Source organism: Rutidosis leptorrhynchoides, chromosome 3, assembly GCF_046630445.1.
Source record: "Rutidosis leptorrhynchoides isolate AG116_Rl617_1_P2 chromosome 3, CSIRO_AGI_Rlap_v1, whole genome shotgun sequence".
Taxonomy (NCBI): Eukaryota; Viridiplantae; Streptophyta; class Magnoliopsida; order Asterales; family Asteraceae; genus Rutidosis; species Rutidosis leptorrhynchoides.
The window spans coordinates 260,395,515-260,414,865 of NC_092335.1; positions in this window are offsets into that span (position 1 = coordinate 260,395,515).

Below are 19,351 nucleotides of genomic sequence, written 5' to 3' on the forward strand. Positions count from 1 at the left end.
GTGTTGCTAGCATGTATGCGGTATGTGAGTAAGTGTTTGCAAGTAGGTATATTATATATGTATGTGTATAATTATTGCATTCACTAAGCTTTATGCTTACCCCTCTCGTTGTTTATCTTTTTACAGGTATTGTGATTATGAAGCTAGCTAGTTGTAGACTAGATGCTTAGGAGCACTTGGGCTCGACGGGGTAGCTTTTGGATATTTGGACGCGGATGGGGGATTTGGTAGTCCTCGAGATTATGCTCTTGGTATTGGGTTGGGTTATTGAGTCTTAACCCGTATTTCTTGTAATCGGGTCATTATTACAAATGATTTTGTAAAGTGTAATTTATGTGCCAAGGGTCATGATAGATTGTTAAACGTATCATTATGATGTTATGTTTCGATTAAAACAGAGTTGAAAATGTATTATATTAATGGGACCTAACTAATAAAAAAAAATGTACTCCGTTTTTGGTTAAACGGATTTAGGTTGTTTCAAGTGGTATCAGAGCATGGTCTAAGGGAATTAGGTGACCTTGGAATAGGTGCCTAGTCTTAGACTTATTGACAATGGTGCGTTAATAGCGGGACTGTAACGACCCGGATTTTTCCGATCATTTTATACTTATGAGATTAATATTTACATAAATTAAACTTTACCAACATGATAAGCAATCTAAATTGTTGAGATTTATGGTTTTAAAAAGAGTTTTACACAACGTTTGACCGTCCAATTTGACCGATGATATCACGAACTATATAATAAACGATAATTATACGTTTGTGTATATATATGTATTTATATATATTTAACATGATCTAAGAATGGTTTAACGTCTTATTGTGTACTAATAACAATAAGTTATAAGTATACTTTGAGACTACTAACTTAAGTTTTCAAAATGATAACTATACGTAACGTTATTTGACATATATACCTTTAACCTATAATACTTATACAAGTATCGTATAAATATGTATTTAATCACTTTTAAAGGGCTTATATACATAAAACAATATAAGTATATTTACAAAAGATAGCTATATTTGAATTCTCGTTCCGTTTCCTCAAAATTTCTACATGTATACCTAGAGTATATGTACTCGTATCATACCCAGCTCCTATACGTATTTACTATTAGTATATACACATCACAATCACTTTATTAGCAGCCATGAGTCAGCCAATTTTGGATCTTAGCATGCATGATTAATCAATTTGGCATATTACAAGACCTTTGCACAATATTATAAATTTATACATCTTTTCACCACCATTTATACTCCATTCCAATTTCATTTTTACTACACATTTTCTCTAACCAAAAACACACTCTTAGGAACCTTAAGTGTTCTTCAACAATTCAGCAAGTTACCATGAAGATCTAGCTTCAAAAACAAGCCTTAATCTTCATAAGAAAAACCTTCCAAGAACACTTCAATAATCCTTCCAAAAATACAAGTTTACTTCCAACCTTTTGATCCAACTCCACCACTCTTTTGGTTTTAAGATTTTTCTCATCTTTTACAGTAACTTTGTCCAAATAACTTGAGGTAGTAACCTTGTTCATAACCTTATTCGATTCATATTTATATAGCTATCTTATTTTGTGTTGTAAAATTTTAACAACAAGAACATAGTTTGAATGATTTCAAACTTGTTTGCAAACTAAATAGATCCTTCTAACTTAACTTTTAAAACACTTCAAGACCTGTAATATATCATAATGATATGCTAACTTAACAAGATATAACATGGTTTTACAAAGAACATCTTAAAAACTGAATCTACGTCGTCGGAGTGCAACCGGGGGCTGTTTTGGGTTGGATAATTAAAAACCATCTTAAGCTTTGAATTGGAAGTTCATGTTCTGGAAAAATGATATTTCTTATGAATATGTTAACACATAAAAATTTTATGGTTTAACTCAAAGTGTAAGTATTTTTAGAAAAATGATCATTAAATGTTGTTTTTATGATGGAAAATGATCACTTTCATAAGTTTCACCAAAGTTTGACCTATAACCTGTAATTTCGAATACAACCTAAGGTATTTTTAGTTCATATTCTTAAAATTTGACTCGATCCAAGGAAGTGGCAAGTTGAACCAACAAAAACGGAGTTGTAATGAAGAAACTACGACTAAAACAAGATCGGGTATCCGAAGCTAGTTTAGCTACGAAAATATTTGGAGAAAAATTAAATTAATCATATATTTCTAATTAATATGATATTTCATATATATTTACTTATGATTTGATTTTATATATTTCAGGACCACCCGTAAACAACACGAGAAGATTAATCATAAGACCTCATGATTGTACGCAATACGTCATTTGACAACACGGTACTTTATGTACGCAACACGTCACTTGACAACATGGTACCATGGGTCGAGATTAATTCTGATCAATACGAATACGATTACTTAAAAAGAAAATATGTTGATATATTATATATATGGTTAGGTTCGTGATATCTATCGGAGACCAAGTCGTGATAAATACCTTCAAGGCAAAAGTGAGTATATAGTCCAACTTTTAAACTCTAAATATTTCGGGATGAGAAAACATGCATTTTATGATTTATGTTATGGACACAAGTGATTAAAAATATATATTCTACGTTGAGTTGTACCACTGGCATACTTCCCTGTAACTTGGTAACTATTATTTACATGAGGTATTGTAAACGCGAATCCTGTTGATAGATCTATCGGGCCTGACAACCCCAACCGGACTGGACGACCAGTATTCAACGGTTGCACAGTACTTCGTTTCGGTAACTACACTTGGTACGGTGTAGTACGATTTCATAATAAAGGGAATATGCGACGTTGATTAAATGTTAAGTATGGTTATCAAGTGCTCAACAACTTAGAATATTTTTATTAAAACGTTTATATATGAAATCTTGTGGTCTATATTTATAACGCTGCCGGCATTAAACCTATATCTCACCAACTTTATGTTGACCTTTTAAGCATGTTTATTCTTAGGTGATAACTAAAAGCTTCCGCTGCAACATGTTGAATTTAAGCAAGATCTTGGGTATGCATATTTGTGTCAAAAATAAAACTGCATATCGGAGGATTTGTAATGTAAAATATGTTGTAAGTCGTATTGTTATTATCACATGTAAAGTTTGTAAGTCTAAGATTATCGCTAAACGATAATCATTATTAAGTTGTTTGAACCTTGTATTTGTAATAAAAGCTATGGTTTGTATTGTAAAAACGAATGCAGTTTTTGAAAAATGTCGCATATAGAGGTCAATACCTCGCGATGAAATCATATGTTATTGTAATCGTCCTTATGGTTAAGGTCGGGTTATGACATGTGGTATCAGAGCGTTGGTCTTAGAGAACCAGAAAATTTGCATTAGTGTGTCTTATCGAGTTTGTTAGGATGCATTAGTGAGTCTGGACTTTGACTGTGTTTGATTTCGAAAAATATTGCTTATCATTGTTGGTTAAAAATTAATATGTAAATATTATGTGATACTAATTTACTAGTTGTTATGTGATAGATGTCTGGCTTAGAACTTGGTATCACATTCAGCGACTCCGAACCAGAATCTTCAGATGGTGTTCCAGTCATTAACCTATCCGATGATGAAAATGACACCTTTGGGGAAGACTCACAAGTTCCGAATGAATCAATTAAAGAGGAACCAGAAGGTGATCCTGAGGAGGAAGAAATACAGGAAATTACGAAAGACAAGTTCGAACGAGGAAAGAAACGAAAGGCTACTGAAATGGAAAATCCAAATCCCGAGTCTAGAGAGGATGTTGTGGCACCAACTCCACCAGATACTTCCACACCTATTCCCGCTATTCCTATTAGTTCTATCCCGACATCCAGTTCTTCGGTTCCTCAGCCAAAACGCAGGGAAACAACCAGGATAACCTTTAAGCGATTCCTTTGAACACGAACGCTTTGGGTTAAATGACACGCTGTTGTTTTAAACCATGGGATCATATAACGTTTTGTATAATATTACTAGTGTGGTTTGCTTAATGTTTGATGTAAGATAAGCATATGTAAAATAGTGAAGTGTGAAATGCAATAATTTTCCATGGTTGAGTATTATTTGGGTGATAGTAATTGATTTTCGTACTAAGCTATTAAGTATGAACTTTAACGGGTAGGTACTACCCTTGGTATAATTATAAAACGCTAATAAGAAGAAAAGGCTTTTATAATAATAACTGGTTCATATTATTAATAAGCTATGATGTACTGTAAATACATACTACATCTATAATATTCCATGTGAATAATTATTTTTTTTCATTCTTATTGGAGATTATGGCGCGATTGAACCGAATGACGAAACAAGAAATCCAGGAACTCATCAATCAGCAAGTGAACGACAGAATGTTATGGGTCGAGGCTGTAAGAGGTGCTGCAGTTAACCCAAATCCTCGTGTGGGATGCACTTACAAAACTTTTCAAGGTTGCAAGCCCTCATCATACAGTGGAACAGAAGGACCGGTCGGTTTAACCCGGTGGATCGAAAAGATTGAGTCTGTGTTTAAAATCAGTGGTTGTATTGAGAAGGACATGACCAAGTATGCATCGTGCACCTTACATGATAGTGCACTCACGTGGTGGAAAAACTATGTGAAGGCCGTAGGAGGAGATGTAGCTTATGATACTCCCTGGGAAGAATTCAAAACAATGCTAATCAACGAGTATTGTCCAAGGAACGAGGTTAGGAAGTTGGAAGCTGAATTACGAAGCCTGAAAGTTGTTGGTACTGAACTCACCAACTACAATCAGCGATTCATAGAATTAGCTTTGCTATGTCCCGAATTAGTACCAACTGAAGAACGGAAGATTGAACTGTACAAAGACGGTTTGCCTAAAAAGGTCAAGGAAAATGTTACAGCATCCAAACCCAAGACTATTCATGAAGCTATCACCATGGCGAATGAGTTGATGGACCAGATTATTCTAGATAAGAACACCAATGTCAAGACATCGGGAAACAAAAGAAAGTGGGAAGGTAATCATCAACAATCCTACAAGAAACAAGAAACCACGCAAGGTGCAGGTAGTGGTTCGAACTCAGGTTACAAGGGACGAAATCCTTTATGTAACAGATGCCACAAACATCACTCTGGTTATTGTAATGTGGTGTGCAACAATTGTAATCGAAAAGGTCATCTTGCTGAAGATTGTAGAGTTCCCGCTACAAATACAAATGGTACCAAGACTCCTTCCACAAATGCAAATAGAATTTCCTTGGCCACTGTTACTTGTTATGGGTGTGGGAAACAGGGTCATTATAAGAGTCAGTGCCCGAATCCAGAGAAGAATAACAGATCTGTACGTGGAAGAGCATTTGTTATTAATGCTAGAGAGGCGTGCGAAGACCCGGATCTTGGTACGGGTACGTTTACCATTAATAACTTATCCGCATCTATTATATTTGATACTGGTGCCGATAGAAGTTACGTGTGTAGAGACTTTCACACTAAATTGAATTGTTCATCATTACCTCTAGATGCTAAGTACATGATTGAGCTAGCTAATGGTAAACTAATTAAAGCCGATAAAATTTTCCGTGATTGTAAAATAAATTTAGCCGGAGAAACATTTAAGATTGATTTGATACCCGTAGAATTAGGAAGTTTTGATGTAATAGTCGGCATGGACTGGATGTCCAAAATAGGAGCTGAAGTTGTGTGCGCCAAGAAGGCAATTCGCATTCCTCGTAAGGATAAAACGCCAATAATGATTTATGGAGAGAAAGGTAACTCAAAGCTAAAACTCATTAGTTGTTTGAAAGCTCAAAAGTGCTTGAAGAAAGGGTGCTATGCTATCTTAGCACATGTTAATAAGGTCGAAACGAAGGAAAAAGTGAAGAGCATCAACCACATGCCTGTGGCAAGAGATTTTCCTAAAGTATTTCTGGAAGAGTTACCAGGATTACCTCCATTTAGATCTGTAGAATTTCAAATAGATCTAGTACCGGGAGCTGCACCAGTGGCTCGTGCTCCATATAGACTTGCACCATCTGAGATGAAAGAGTTACAAAGCCAGTTACAAGAATTACTGGACCGTAGTTTTGAAATGTCCCGTTCTTATTGATTAAAAACGTTCCATATTAATTGATTTCGTTGCGAGGTTTTGACCTCTATATGAGACGTTTTTCAAAGACTGCATTCATTTTAAAACAAACCATAACCTTTATTTCATAAATAAAGGTTTAAAAAGCTTTATGTAGATTATCAAATAATGATAATCTAAAATATCCTGTTTACACACGACCATTACATAATGGTTTACAATACAAATATGTTACATCGAAATCAGTTTCTTGAATGCAGTTTTTACACAATATCATACAAACATGGACTCCAAATCTTGTCCTTATTTTAGTATGCAACAGCGGAAGCTCTTAGTATTCACCTGAGAATAAACATGCTTTAAACGTCAACAAAAATGTTGGTGAGTTATAGGTTTAACCTATATATATCAAATCGTAACAATAGACCACAAGATTTCATATTTCAATACACATCCCATACATAGAGATAAAAATCATTCATATGGTGAACACCTGGTAACCGACATTAACAAGATGCATATATAAGAATATCCCCATCATTCCGGGACACCCTTCGGATATGATATAAATTTCGAAGTACTAAAGCATCCGGTACTTTGGATGGGGTTTGTTAGGCCCAATAGATCTATCTTTAGGATTCGCGTCAATTAGGGTGTCTGTTCCCTAATTCTTAGATTACCAGACTTAATAAAAAGGGGCATATTCGATTTTAATAATTCAACCATAGAATGTAGTTTCACGTACTTGTGTCTATTTTGTAAATCATTTATAAAACCTGCATGTATTCTCATCCCAATAATATTAGATTTTAAAAGTGGGACTATAACTCACTTTCACAGATTTTTACTTCGTCAAGAAGTAAGACTTGGCCACTGGTTGATTCACGAACCTATAACAATATATACATATATATCAAAGTATGTTCAAAATATATTTACAACACTTTTAATATATTTTGATGTTTTAAGTTTATTAAGTCAGCTGTCCTCGTTAGTAACCTACAACTAGTTGTCCACAGTTAGATGTACAGAAATAAATCGATAAATATTATCTTGAATCAATCCACGACCCAGTGTATACGTATCTCAGTATTGATCACAACTCAAACTATATATATTTTGGAATCAACCTCAACCCTGTATAGCTAACTCCAACATTCACATATAGAGTGTCTATGGTTGTTCCGAAATATATATAGATGTGTCGACATGATAGGTCGAAACATTGTATACGTGTCTATGGTATCTCAAGATTACATAATATACAATACAAGTTGATTAAGTTATGGTTGGAATAGATTTGTTACCAATTTTCACGTAGCTAAAATGAGAAAAATTATCCAATCTTGTTTTACCCATAACTTCTTCATTTTAAATCCGTTTTGAGTGAATCAAATTGCTATGGTTTCATATTGAACTCTATTTTATGAATCTAAACAGAAAAAGTATAGGTTTATAGTCAGAAAAATAAGTTACAAGTCGTTTTTGTAAAGGTAGCCATTTCAGTCGAAAGAACGACGTCTAGATGACCATTTTAGAAAACATACTTCTACTTTGAGTTTAACCATAATTTTTGGATATAGTTTCATGTTCATAATAAAAATCATTTTCTCAGAATAACAACTTTTAAATCAAAGTTTATCATAGTTTTTAATTAACTAACCCAAAACAGCCCGCGGTGTTACTACGACGGCGTAAATCCGGTTTTACGGTGTTTTTCATGTTTCCAGGTTTTAAATCATTAAGTTAGCATATCATATAGATATAGAACATGTGTTTAGTTGATTTTAAAAGTCAAGTTAGAAGGATTAACTTTTGTTTGCGAACAAGTTTAGAATTAACTAAACTATGTTCTAGTGATTACAAGTTTAAACCTTCGAATAAGATAGCTTTATATGTATGAATCAAATGATGTTATGAACATCATTACTACCTTAAGTTCCTTGGATAAACCTACTGGAAAAGAGAAAAATGGATCTAGCTTCAACGGATCCTTGGATGGCTCGAAGTTCTTGAAGCAGAATCATGACACGAAAACAAGTTCAAGTAAGATCATCACTTGAAATAAGATTGTTATAGTTATAGAAATTGAACCAAAGTTTGAATATGATTATTACCTTGTATTAGAATGATAACCTACTGTAAGAAACAAAGATTTCTTGAGGTTGGATGATCACCTTACAAGATTGGAAGTGAGCTAGCAAACTTGAAAGTATTCTTGATTTTATGTAACTAGAACTTGTAGAATATATGAAGAATACTTAGAACTTGAAGATAGAACTTGAGAGAGATCAATTAGATGAAGAATATTGAAGAATGAAAGTGTTTGTAGGTGTTTTTGGTCGTTGGTGTATGGATTAGATATAAAGGATATGTAATTTTGTTTTCATGTAAATAAGTCATGAATGATTACTCATATTTTTGTAATTTTATGAGATATTTCATGCTAGTTTCCAAATGATGGTTCCCAAATGTGTTAGGTGACTCACATGGGCTGCTAAGAGCTGATCATTGGAGTGTATATACCAATAGTACATACATCTAAAAGCTGTGTATTGTACGAGTACGAATACGGGTGCATACGAGTAGAATTGTTGATGAAACTGAACGAGGATGTAATTGTAAGCATTTTTGTTAAGTAGAAGTATTTTGATAAGTGTATTGAAGTCTTTAAAAAGTGTATAAATACATATTAAAACACTACATGTATATATATTTTAACTGAGTCGTTAAGTCATCATTAGTCGTTACATGTAAGTGTTGTTTTGAAACCTTTAGGTTAACGATCTTGTTAATTGTTGTTAACCCAATGTTTATAATATCAAATGAGATTTTAAATTATTATATTATCATGATATTATCATGTATGAATATCTCTTAATATGATATATATACATTAAATGTCTTTACAACGATAATCGTTACATATATGTCTCGTTTAAAAATCATTAAGTTAGTAGTCTTGTTTTTACATATATAGTTCATTGTTAATATACTTAATGATATGTTTACTTATCATAGTATCATGTTAACTATATATATTTCCATATATATGTCATCATATAGTTTTTACAAGTTTTAACGTTCGTGAATCACCGGTCAACTTGGGTGGTCAATTGTCTATATGAAACATATTTCAATTAATCAAGTCTTAACAAGTTTGATTGCTTAACATGTTGGAAACATTTAATCATGTAAATATCAATCTCAATTAATATATATAAACATGGAAAAGTTCAGGTCACTACAGGTTTCATTCAACCGAGCACTTCACCGTGGGGAGCTCCTATTTTATTCGTCAAGAAGAAAGACGGATCTTTCCGAATGTGTATAGATTATCGTGAATTAAATAAGTTAACTATCAAGAATCGGTATCCACTACCAAGAATTGATGACTTATTTGATCAATTGCAAGGATCATGTGTTTACTCGAAAATCGACCTAAGGTCGGGCTATCATCAACTACGCGTCAAAGAAGAAGATATTCCGAAAACTGCTTTTCGAACACGCTACGGTCATTATGAATTTTTGGTCATGCCGTTTGGATTAACGAATGCGCCAGCTGTATTCATGGACCTCATGAATCGAGTTTGTAGTCCGTATTTAGATAAGTTTGTTATCGTTTTCATTGACGATATTCTTATCTATTCCAAGAGTGAGCAAGAGCATGAACAACATTTAAGATTGGTATTAGAATTGTTAAGAAAAGAACAATTATACGCCAAATTTTCTAAGTGTGCGTTTTGGTTGAAAGAAGTGCAATTTCTTGGCCATGTTGTTAGTAGCAAAGGAATTCAGGTTGACCCAGCTAAAATTGAGGCCATTGAAAAATGGGAGACTCCTAAGACACCAATGCAGATACGCCAATTTTTGGGTTTAGCTGGTTATTATAGAAGGTTTATTCAAGATTTTTCCCGAATAGCTAAACCATTAACAGCGTTAACACAAAAAGGGAAGAAGTACGAATGGACTTCTGAGCAGGAGAGTGCATTTCAATTACTGAAGAAGAAGTTGACTACAACACCTATTTTATCGTTACCTGAAGGGAACGATGATTTTGAGATATATTGTGACGCTTCGCGACAAGGTTTTGGTTTCGTCCTTATGCAACGGAAGAAAGTTATAGCATACGCATCCCGACAATTGAAGATTCATGAGCGGAATTATACTACGCATGATTTAGAATTGGGAGCAGTAGTGTTTGCATTGAAGATATGGAGACACTACTTATATGGGGTTAAATGCACCGTGTTTACCGATCATAAAAGCCTTCAACATATCTTCGATCAGAAACAGCTGAACATGAGGCAACGTAGGTGGGTCAAGCTGATAAACGACTATGATTGTGAGATTCGCTATCATCTCGGGAAAGCGAATGTAGTGGCCGACGCTCTAAGCAGAAAGGAACGGGAACCAATTCGAGTACGAGCAATGAACATAAAAATTCGCATGAATCTCAACTCACAAATCAAAGAGGCTCAACGAGAAGCTCTTACTAAAGAAAACATAGGAAATGAAATAATGAAGAAGTATGAGAAGCAACTCGTTATGCGGGAAGACGGAATTCGATATTTTGCAAACCGTATTTGGGTACCGAAGTTGGGTGGATTAAGGAAGTTGATATTGAATGAGGCACATAAGACAAGATACTCGATACATCCTGGAGTTGGAAAGATGTATCAAGATCTTAAGACGCATTATTGGTGGCCTAATTTGAAGACAGACATTGCAACATATGTTGGGGAATGTTTAACTTGTTCCAAAGTCAAAACAGAACACCAGAAGCCGTCAGGGTTACTTCAACAACCAGAAATCCCAGAATGGAAATGGGACGGTATTACCATGGATTTCATCACAAAGTTACCTAAGACTGCCTGGGGTTATGACACCATTTGGGTAATAGTTGATCGTCTCACCAAATCTGCACATTTCTTGCCTATAAAGGAAACGGATAGAATGGAGAAACTATTACGATTATACATAAAGGAAATTGTTTCAAGGCATGGAATACCTATTTCCATTATATCCGATCGTGATAGTAGATTTACATCAAAGTTTTGGCAATCACTACAGGAGGCCCTGGGAACTCGTTTGGATATGAGCACTGCATATCATCCACAAACTGACAGGCAGAGTGAAAGAATAATTCAGACTCCTGAAGACATGCTCAGGGCATGTGTGATCGATTTTGGAAACGGATGGGATAAATATCTACCATTAGCAGAATTCTCGTATAATAACAGTTATCATGCGAGCATTAAAGCTGCACCATTCGAAGCACTGTATGGAAGGAAGTGTAGATCCCCTATCTGTTGGAATGAAGTAGGAGATAAACAATTAATTGGTCCCGAGATCATACACAAAACGACTGAGAAGATAGGTCAAATCAAGGAGAGATTGAAAACAGCCCGTAGTCGCCAAAAGAGCTACGCCGATGTCCGAAGGAAACCATTAGAGTTTCAGATCGGTGAATGGTTATGCTAAAGGTGTCACCTTGGAAAGGTGTAATACGTTTCGGTAAAAGGGGTAAACTGAACCCAAGGTATGTAGGCCCGTTCAAGATCATCGAACGCATTGGACCGGTAGCTTATCGACCCAAGTTACTGCAACAACTCACCGGAGTACATAATACATTTCACGTATCAAACCTTAAGAAGTGTCTTGCAAAGGAAGACCTCACCATTCCTCTTGAAGAAATCCAAGTCGACGAGAAATTACAATTCATAGAAGAACCAATCGAAATCATGGACCGTGAAGTTAAACAACTCAAGCAGAGCAACATACCAATCGTTAAGGTTTGTTGGAATGCTCGAAGAGGTCCCGAGTTTACTTGGGAATGAGAGGATCAGATGAAACAAAAGTACCCGCATTTGTTTCCCGAGAACGCAAAATAGGTACAACTTTAAAATTTCGGGACGAAATTTATTTAACGGGTAGGTACTGTAACGACCCGGATTTTTCCGATCATTTTATACTTATGAGATTAATATTTACATAAATTAAACCTTACCAACATGATAAGCAATCCAAATTGTTGAGATTTATGTTTTTAAAAAGAGTTTTACACAACGTTTGACCGTCCAATTTGACCGATGATATCACGAACTATATGATAAATGATAATTATACGTTTGTGTATATATATGTATTTATATATATTTAACATGATCTAAGAATGGTTTAACGTCTTATTGTGTACTAATAACAATAAGTTATAAGTATACTTTGAGACTACTAACTTAAGTTTTCAAAATGATAACTATACGTAACGTTATTTGACATATATACCTTTAACCTATAATACTTATACAAGTATCGTATAAATATGTATTTAATCACTTTTAAAGGACTTATATACATAAAACAATATAAGTATATTTACAAAAGATAGCTATATTTGAATTCTCGTTTCGCTTCCTCAAAATTTCTACATGTATACATAGAGTATATGTACTCATATCATACCCAGCTCCTATACGTATTTACTATTAGTATATACACATCACAATCACTTTATTACCAGCCATGAGTCAGCCAATTTTGGATCTTAGCATGCATGATTAATCAATTTGGCATATTACAAGACTTTTGCACAATATTACAAATTTATACATCTTTTCACCACCATTTATACTCCATTCCAATTTCATTTTTACTACACATTTTCTCTAACCAAAAACACACTCTTAGGAACCTTAAGTGTTCTTCAACAATTCAGCAAGTTACCATGAAGATCTAGCTTCAAAAACAAGCCTTAATCTTCATAAGAAAAACCTTCCAAGAACACTTCAATAATCCTTCCAAAAATACAAGTTTACTTCCAACCTTTTGATCCAACTCCACCACTCTTTTGGTTCTAAGATTTTTCTCATATTTTACAGTAACTTTGTCCAAGTAACTTGAGGTAGTAACCTTGTTCATAACCTTATTCGATTCATATTTATATAGCTATCTTATTTTGTGTTGTAAAATTTTAACAACAAGAACATAGTTTGAATGATTTCAAACTTGTTTGCAAACTAAATAGATCCTTCTAACTTAACTTTTAAAATACTTCAAGACCTGTAATATATCATAATGATATGCTAACTTAACAAGACATAACTTGTTTTTACAAAGAACATCTTAAAAACTGAATCTACGTAGTCGGAGTGCAACCGGGGGCTGTTTTGGGTTGGATAATTAAAAACCATCTTAAGCTTTGAATTGGAAGTTCATGTTCTGAAAAAATGATATTTCTTATGAATATGTTAACACATAAAAATTTCACGGTTTAACTCAAAGTGTAAGTATTTTTAGAAAAATGATCATTAAATGTTGTTTTTATGATGGAAAATGATCACTTTCATAAGTTTCACCAAAGTTTGACCTATAACCTGTGATTTCGAATACAACCTAATGTATTTTCAGTTCATATTCTTAAAATTTTACTCGATCCAAGGAAGTGGCAAGTTGAACCAACAAAAACGGAGTTGTAATGAAGAAACTACGACTAAAACAAGATCGGGTATCCGAAGCTAGTTTAGCTACGAAAATATTTGGAGAAAAATTAAATTAATCATATATTTCTAATTAATATGATATTTCATATATATTTACTTATGATTTGATTTTATATATTTCAGGACCACCCGTAAACAACACGAGAAGATTAATCATAAGACCTTATGATTGTACGCAACACGTCATTTGACAACACGGTACTTTATGTACGCAACACGTCACTTGACAACATGGTACCATGGGTCGAGATTAATTTTGATCAATACGAATACGATAGGGTCTTTATTTATTTTATTTAAGCAACTAATTGTGGACCACTAACATCGGACTGCTAACTACGGACTAAGAAAATATTAAAAGTATTAAAAGTATATATATATATATATATATATATATATATATATATATATATATATATATATATATATATATATATATATGTAACGATTACTTAAAAAGAAAATATGTTGATATATTATATATATGGTTAGGTTCGTGATATCTATCGGAGACCAAGTCGTGATAAATACCTTCAAGGCAAAAGTGAGTATATAGTCCCACTTTTAAACTCTAAATATTTCGGGATGAGAATACATGCATTTTATGATTTATGTTATGGACACAAGTGATTAAAAATATATATTCTACGTTGAGTTGTACCACTGGCATACTTCCCTGTAACTTGGTAACTATTATTTACATGAGGTATTGTAAACGCGAATCCTGTTGATAGATCTATCGGGCCTGACAACCCCAACCGGACTGGATGACCAGTATTCAACGGTTGCATAGTACTTCATTTCGGTAACTACACTTGGTATGGTGTAGTAAGATTTCATAATAAAGGGAATATGCGACGTTGATTAAATGTTAAGTATGGTCATCAAGTGCTCAACAACTTAGAATATTTTTATTAAAACGTTTATATATGAAATCTTGTGGTCTATATTTATAACGCTGCCGGCATTAAACGTATATCTCACCAACTTTATGTTGACGTTTTAAGCATGTTTATTCTCAGGTGATAACTAAAAGCTTCCGCTGCAACATGTTGAATTTAAGCAAGATCTTGAGTATGCATATTTGTGTCAAAAATAAAACTGCATATCGGAGGATTTGTAATGTAAAATATGTTGGAAGTCGTATTGTTATTATCACATTTAAAGTTTGTAAGTCTAAGATTATCGCTAAACGATAATCATTATTAAGTTGTTTAAACCTTGTATTTGTAATAAAAGCTATGGTTTGTATTGTAAAAACGAATGCAGTTTTTGAAAAATATCGCATATAGAGGTCAATACCTCGCGATGAAATCATATGTTATTGTAATCGTCCTTGTGGTTAAGGTCGGGTTATTACAGGGACTTGTAGGATTACGGGTCAAATTGAGATTTGTTACTGCTTTAGAGTAGGTGACTAACTAGGACTTGTGTTTGTCCAATGTGGAATTTTGTGGGGCCTTATTTCGTGCGTAAATTAGTGCCTTAGATTGCTAGTGCCTAATGTAAGTAGGCGAACTTGGACGTTGTTTAGTGATAGTCACCTAGGTTGTAGGTTGACTTGTGTTGCGGTGTACTTGTGTATATTTATTATTATATTGTATATATGTGTATATATATACAAGTATCTAATTGTGCGGTGTCTTAGGGACGAATCTATTTGAGAGATTCGAATAATTGGCGGTTTTGAGTGATCAAGTTCGAGGTAAGGACTTTGGTCATTCGGGTACTAGGAGTTATCGCGTGTTATCTTGTGTGAATGTTGCGTCAGTCCAGGTAAAGTACTTTGCGTGACCATGTGAAAATGGTAAGGTACGCATTGTAATAGTGATTGATCACCATTATTACGAAAGTGTATCTTGACACCAAGCATGACATGATGAGTATCGAGCGGAGGAAACGTGGCATGGTTGGGGTAGAATCGGGTTCTCTGTGAGTCGGGAAGTATTACGGTGGATTCGGTTAGTTAAGTGAGTGAGCCAACTCACGAGTTTGGTGCGTGCTTAGTCACCCTAAGTAGTGGGTGCACTATTGAGATTGTTATTGGTTTTAGTTTCCCATCGTGACTAGGATGACCGATTTATTGTATGCGTGTGTGTGCGTCGAGGACTTAAATTCCGTAATGGAATGCGATAAGTCTAATGATTGTAGTTTTGAGTTACACTCGGTAGAGTGTGTGGTTAGAGAATCGTGTTGGGATTCTTGTGGTGAGTCGCCTTGGAATTGGCGAATCGAGGAGTCTTTGGGTCGTTAAACTCATGGGAGTGGGACCCGTATGACGGTGATTGCGTTAGTGCGTTAATGTGTTATGGATTATAGGGTAACATTCCTAACGGAATATCCCTTGTAGTAGTGGTGTTATCGAGTTGTAGAAGGGTGTAAGACTTGGTGATCCCGAGCATCTCCTTAGTATTAGATGAAGGGCCTCATTAGGCTATATCGTTTGGCCTTGTGGAATTGCAGGTGACGTGTAATCGCTAGGAACTTTTGAGAAGACAATAAACCGTAAGGTTTGTCGGATAGGTATGACTTCGGGTTATTATTGTGGTGAGATGGGTGACATCAGGTGTATGGAACCTAAAGATCGAGTTTCTAAAATTCGGTAGATTGTGGTGGGAGTCTACATGACACTGCGTCAGGTGCCTCTTTATACCTGCTATTGTAATGTCCAACTCCAGTAGTGGTGTGATCACTTTGTGCTTAGGGTGCCCGTGAGATACCCTTGGAAGCAGCGGAGATTACGAAAGTGATCAATGGGTGAAAGTAATTCGACGGTTGTGAAAGTCGAAGTTTAAGAGCATTGTGGTAAATACTTCTTATGAAGTGGCGGATGAGCGAATCTGGTTGCTCTTAAGTGATAGACGGGTAAGATGACCGGTGAGCTGGTGACAGACTTAATGGTCGGATATGCATAAGGTTATGATGAAGTGTTGATATTGTGGTCAACGAAATTATTGTATCAGATTGGTCACTCTTCTCCATGAGAGTGAGCAATTGCGGATACTGGTTCGTTGAGTGGAAGGTCGGGTGATCTCGCTTGAGATGCACGAATGATTTATCGGAGTGACGTATGCTTAGGCATAGAGACGTATGTGGGACTTTGGTGGAGTTCGCTTTCGAACGGTTAAGGCAGTCGATTGTGATTTGTGGTATGAAGGTGCGAAGTCATCGCGTGTACGACATGCCTGGTAATTTTGTATGACGGCTCTGAGAGCCAAAAGTGAAATTGCAGTGATTCGGTGTTTACGATCAATGATGAGAATGATCACATGTGTTGCGAAATGGTAATTTCGCGGGGTGTTATCATCTTGGCGGTGAGAATGTGAAGATGAATCCTAAGTGGGGGAGTTTTTACTGCCGAGGAATCTGCGGTGGTGTTAGATCAAGTGAAGCATAAGTCTTCTTGTATAAGGTGGTCGTGCGGTACCAAGTGCGGTATGAGACCAAGTGTGAAGTTTGAGATCACGGACGTGAGAGAATGTAACTGTCATTGCGGGTGCTCTCGTGATGTAAAATTGGGTTGGTGCAAAACCCGGATAGTGCTATTGAGTAGGTACGATTTCGATTTCGGTATGTATATTGTATTTTCCCTTTCGGGAAACGTGGTCGTGAAAATTGTCAGTGGATTATTCCACTTTATGAATGATTGTGAGGCGAGGAGTGTCGGCTCCGATTGTCTCACATCGAGGTATGCGGATGTTGTTTGTTTGCAAGAGTGTGTTCCCTAGTGATGTGACCCGTTGGTTTCATAGAAATGTCAAGGCCATCCTTAATGGACGGTCTAGGTAGAAGGATTCACCCGGTGTTGGTGAATATTTTGTGGGTCGTGTGGCGAATTGCGAATTTGTTGTGATGATAATTCACTGTTGACGGGATTCTAGTACACGAATAGTTTCCATGCTAGTACTAGGGGGCCGTCTTGTGTGGATGTTTTGTAGGGTTTGGAGAAGAAACTCTGTGTCGAGTGTTGATGATTTGTTTAGCACATGGTGTAGTATTGTTGTCCTGGATTAATTCAAAGACTGATGGTCGTGTGCGGATCGACTAATGGGAAAGTTGTGTTCCCAATATTTTTATTTGGCGATACCGAGATTTCTTCGTTGAGGGAATGACCTGGTGGTGCAGACAGGGGAAGTTGGTTCTTGATTCGGGAAACATTCGTGATTGACCAGTTGAGTGATGTGGTTATGAACCGACGAAGTACGGAGTTTTAATGAGGCATGGATCATTCTCGATTTGGATTAATGCAAGACTTAGTTCACGGCGTAGTGAATTTGGTAGATCGCGTTCGGTGATATAGTTGTGGATGTAGCTTTTTGTGAGTTATAGCCGAGAGAATTCGAAGGAATATGTGGTGTTTTCCGTATTTCCTAGATGTGTATTTGGACGTCGAGTGTATGAGATACCGCTGGTGGCGGTAATGCACGCTAGTGATTATTAGCGCGTGGTGAGAAATTCGAGTTAATGGAAATTGTTATGAACATGAAGTTTGGATGTGTGTCAGAGGACCATAGATTGTAGGTCCGATTGGTTAAGTGACGGGGATCACGAGGACGTGATCCAATTTAAGTGGGGGAGAGTTGTAACATCCAGAATTTTATACATCAGAAGTGCCATCAGAAAGTGTCAGTAAATGTGTGCATCAGAAAGCGCCACTAAAAGTGAACCTAACACTTATGCATTTTCAGAATTTACATCAGAATCAGAATTTGTCAATTTCAGTCCCTGAACTTCTAAAAGCTGGCAACATCGCGTTTTGAGTGTGTTTATCGCGTCCCAGCACGTCGCGGAACGCGACAAGTATGTTTGAAACGCGACAACATGAAAACCCCATGACCTGAGCTATCTGTCGCGTATTAGGTGTATGTGTCGCGTACTGGGCGTCGCGAAATGCGACAGGAGGTCGCGAAACGCGACATTTACGCAGAACTGACCAAATTGACCCGTTTTTAAGGGTATCTTTTGGGGTGTTTTAGTCTTTTCACATTGTGGACGGTTTTAGGCCTTAAGAACTGATCCAAAGCTCAACCCTATCTCATTTCTCACTCTCTCAACTACACACATTCAATTTAGAGAGAGAAAGAGAGTTCTAGAGAGAGAGAGCTTGGTTTGAGGAAGAAGAAGGGTGAATCGGGTCAAGTCGCGAGCATTAAAGTTGTTCATCTCATTCTTGGCTACGTTTTGGTAGTATTGGTAAGCTTTAACTCCGAATTTCATTATTTGATTTTGATATTCAAATTAGGGTTTGAGCTTGATTTTGTTAGAAATCCTTTAATGGTTGTGAAATGGGTTTGTTGTGGTTAGTAGATGGGTTTTGACCCGTTATTGGTGGGTTAGGGTTTGGTGACGAATTTGGTCATGATTTTGGGTGTAATCACTAGATTATAAATGTGTTTGTGTATAGATGTTCATAAGAACATGTTAGTTGGTCAAAAAATGGGTATTGACTTTGGTTTAGTGTCAAACTAAGATTTGAGTCAAGTTTTGGTAAATCAAGTAGGTAAATGCTTGATTTAAGTGTTAGTGGTTGTCTTGGAAATATAATCACTAGTCGTTAGTGATTTCGGGGCGTTTTATGACTTTGGTCAAAATGAGCAATTTGAATTGGGTCAAAATTGAGGATGATACTAATTTGGATTAATTGGATGTTAAACGCATTTGTTAAGTGTTAAATGATGTTTTTGATGTAATTACTTGCGAGAAGTGATTTTAGGTTAAAATTTGGTGTTTTAGCAATAAAGTCAAACTTGGTCAACCATGGAATGGGTTTTGTGTAAAATACGA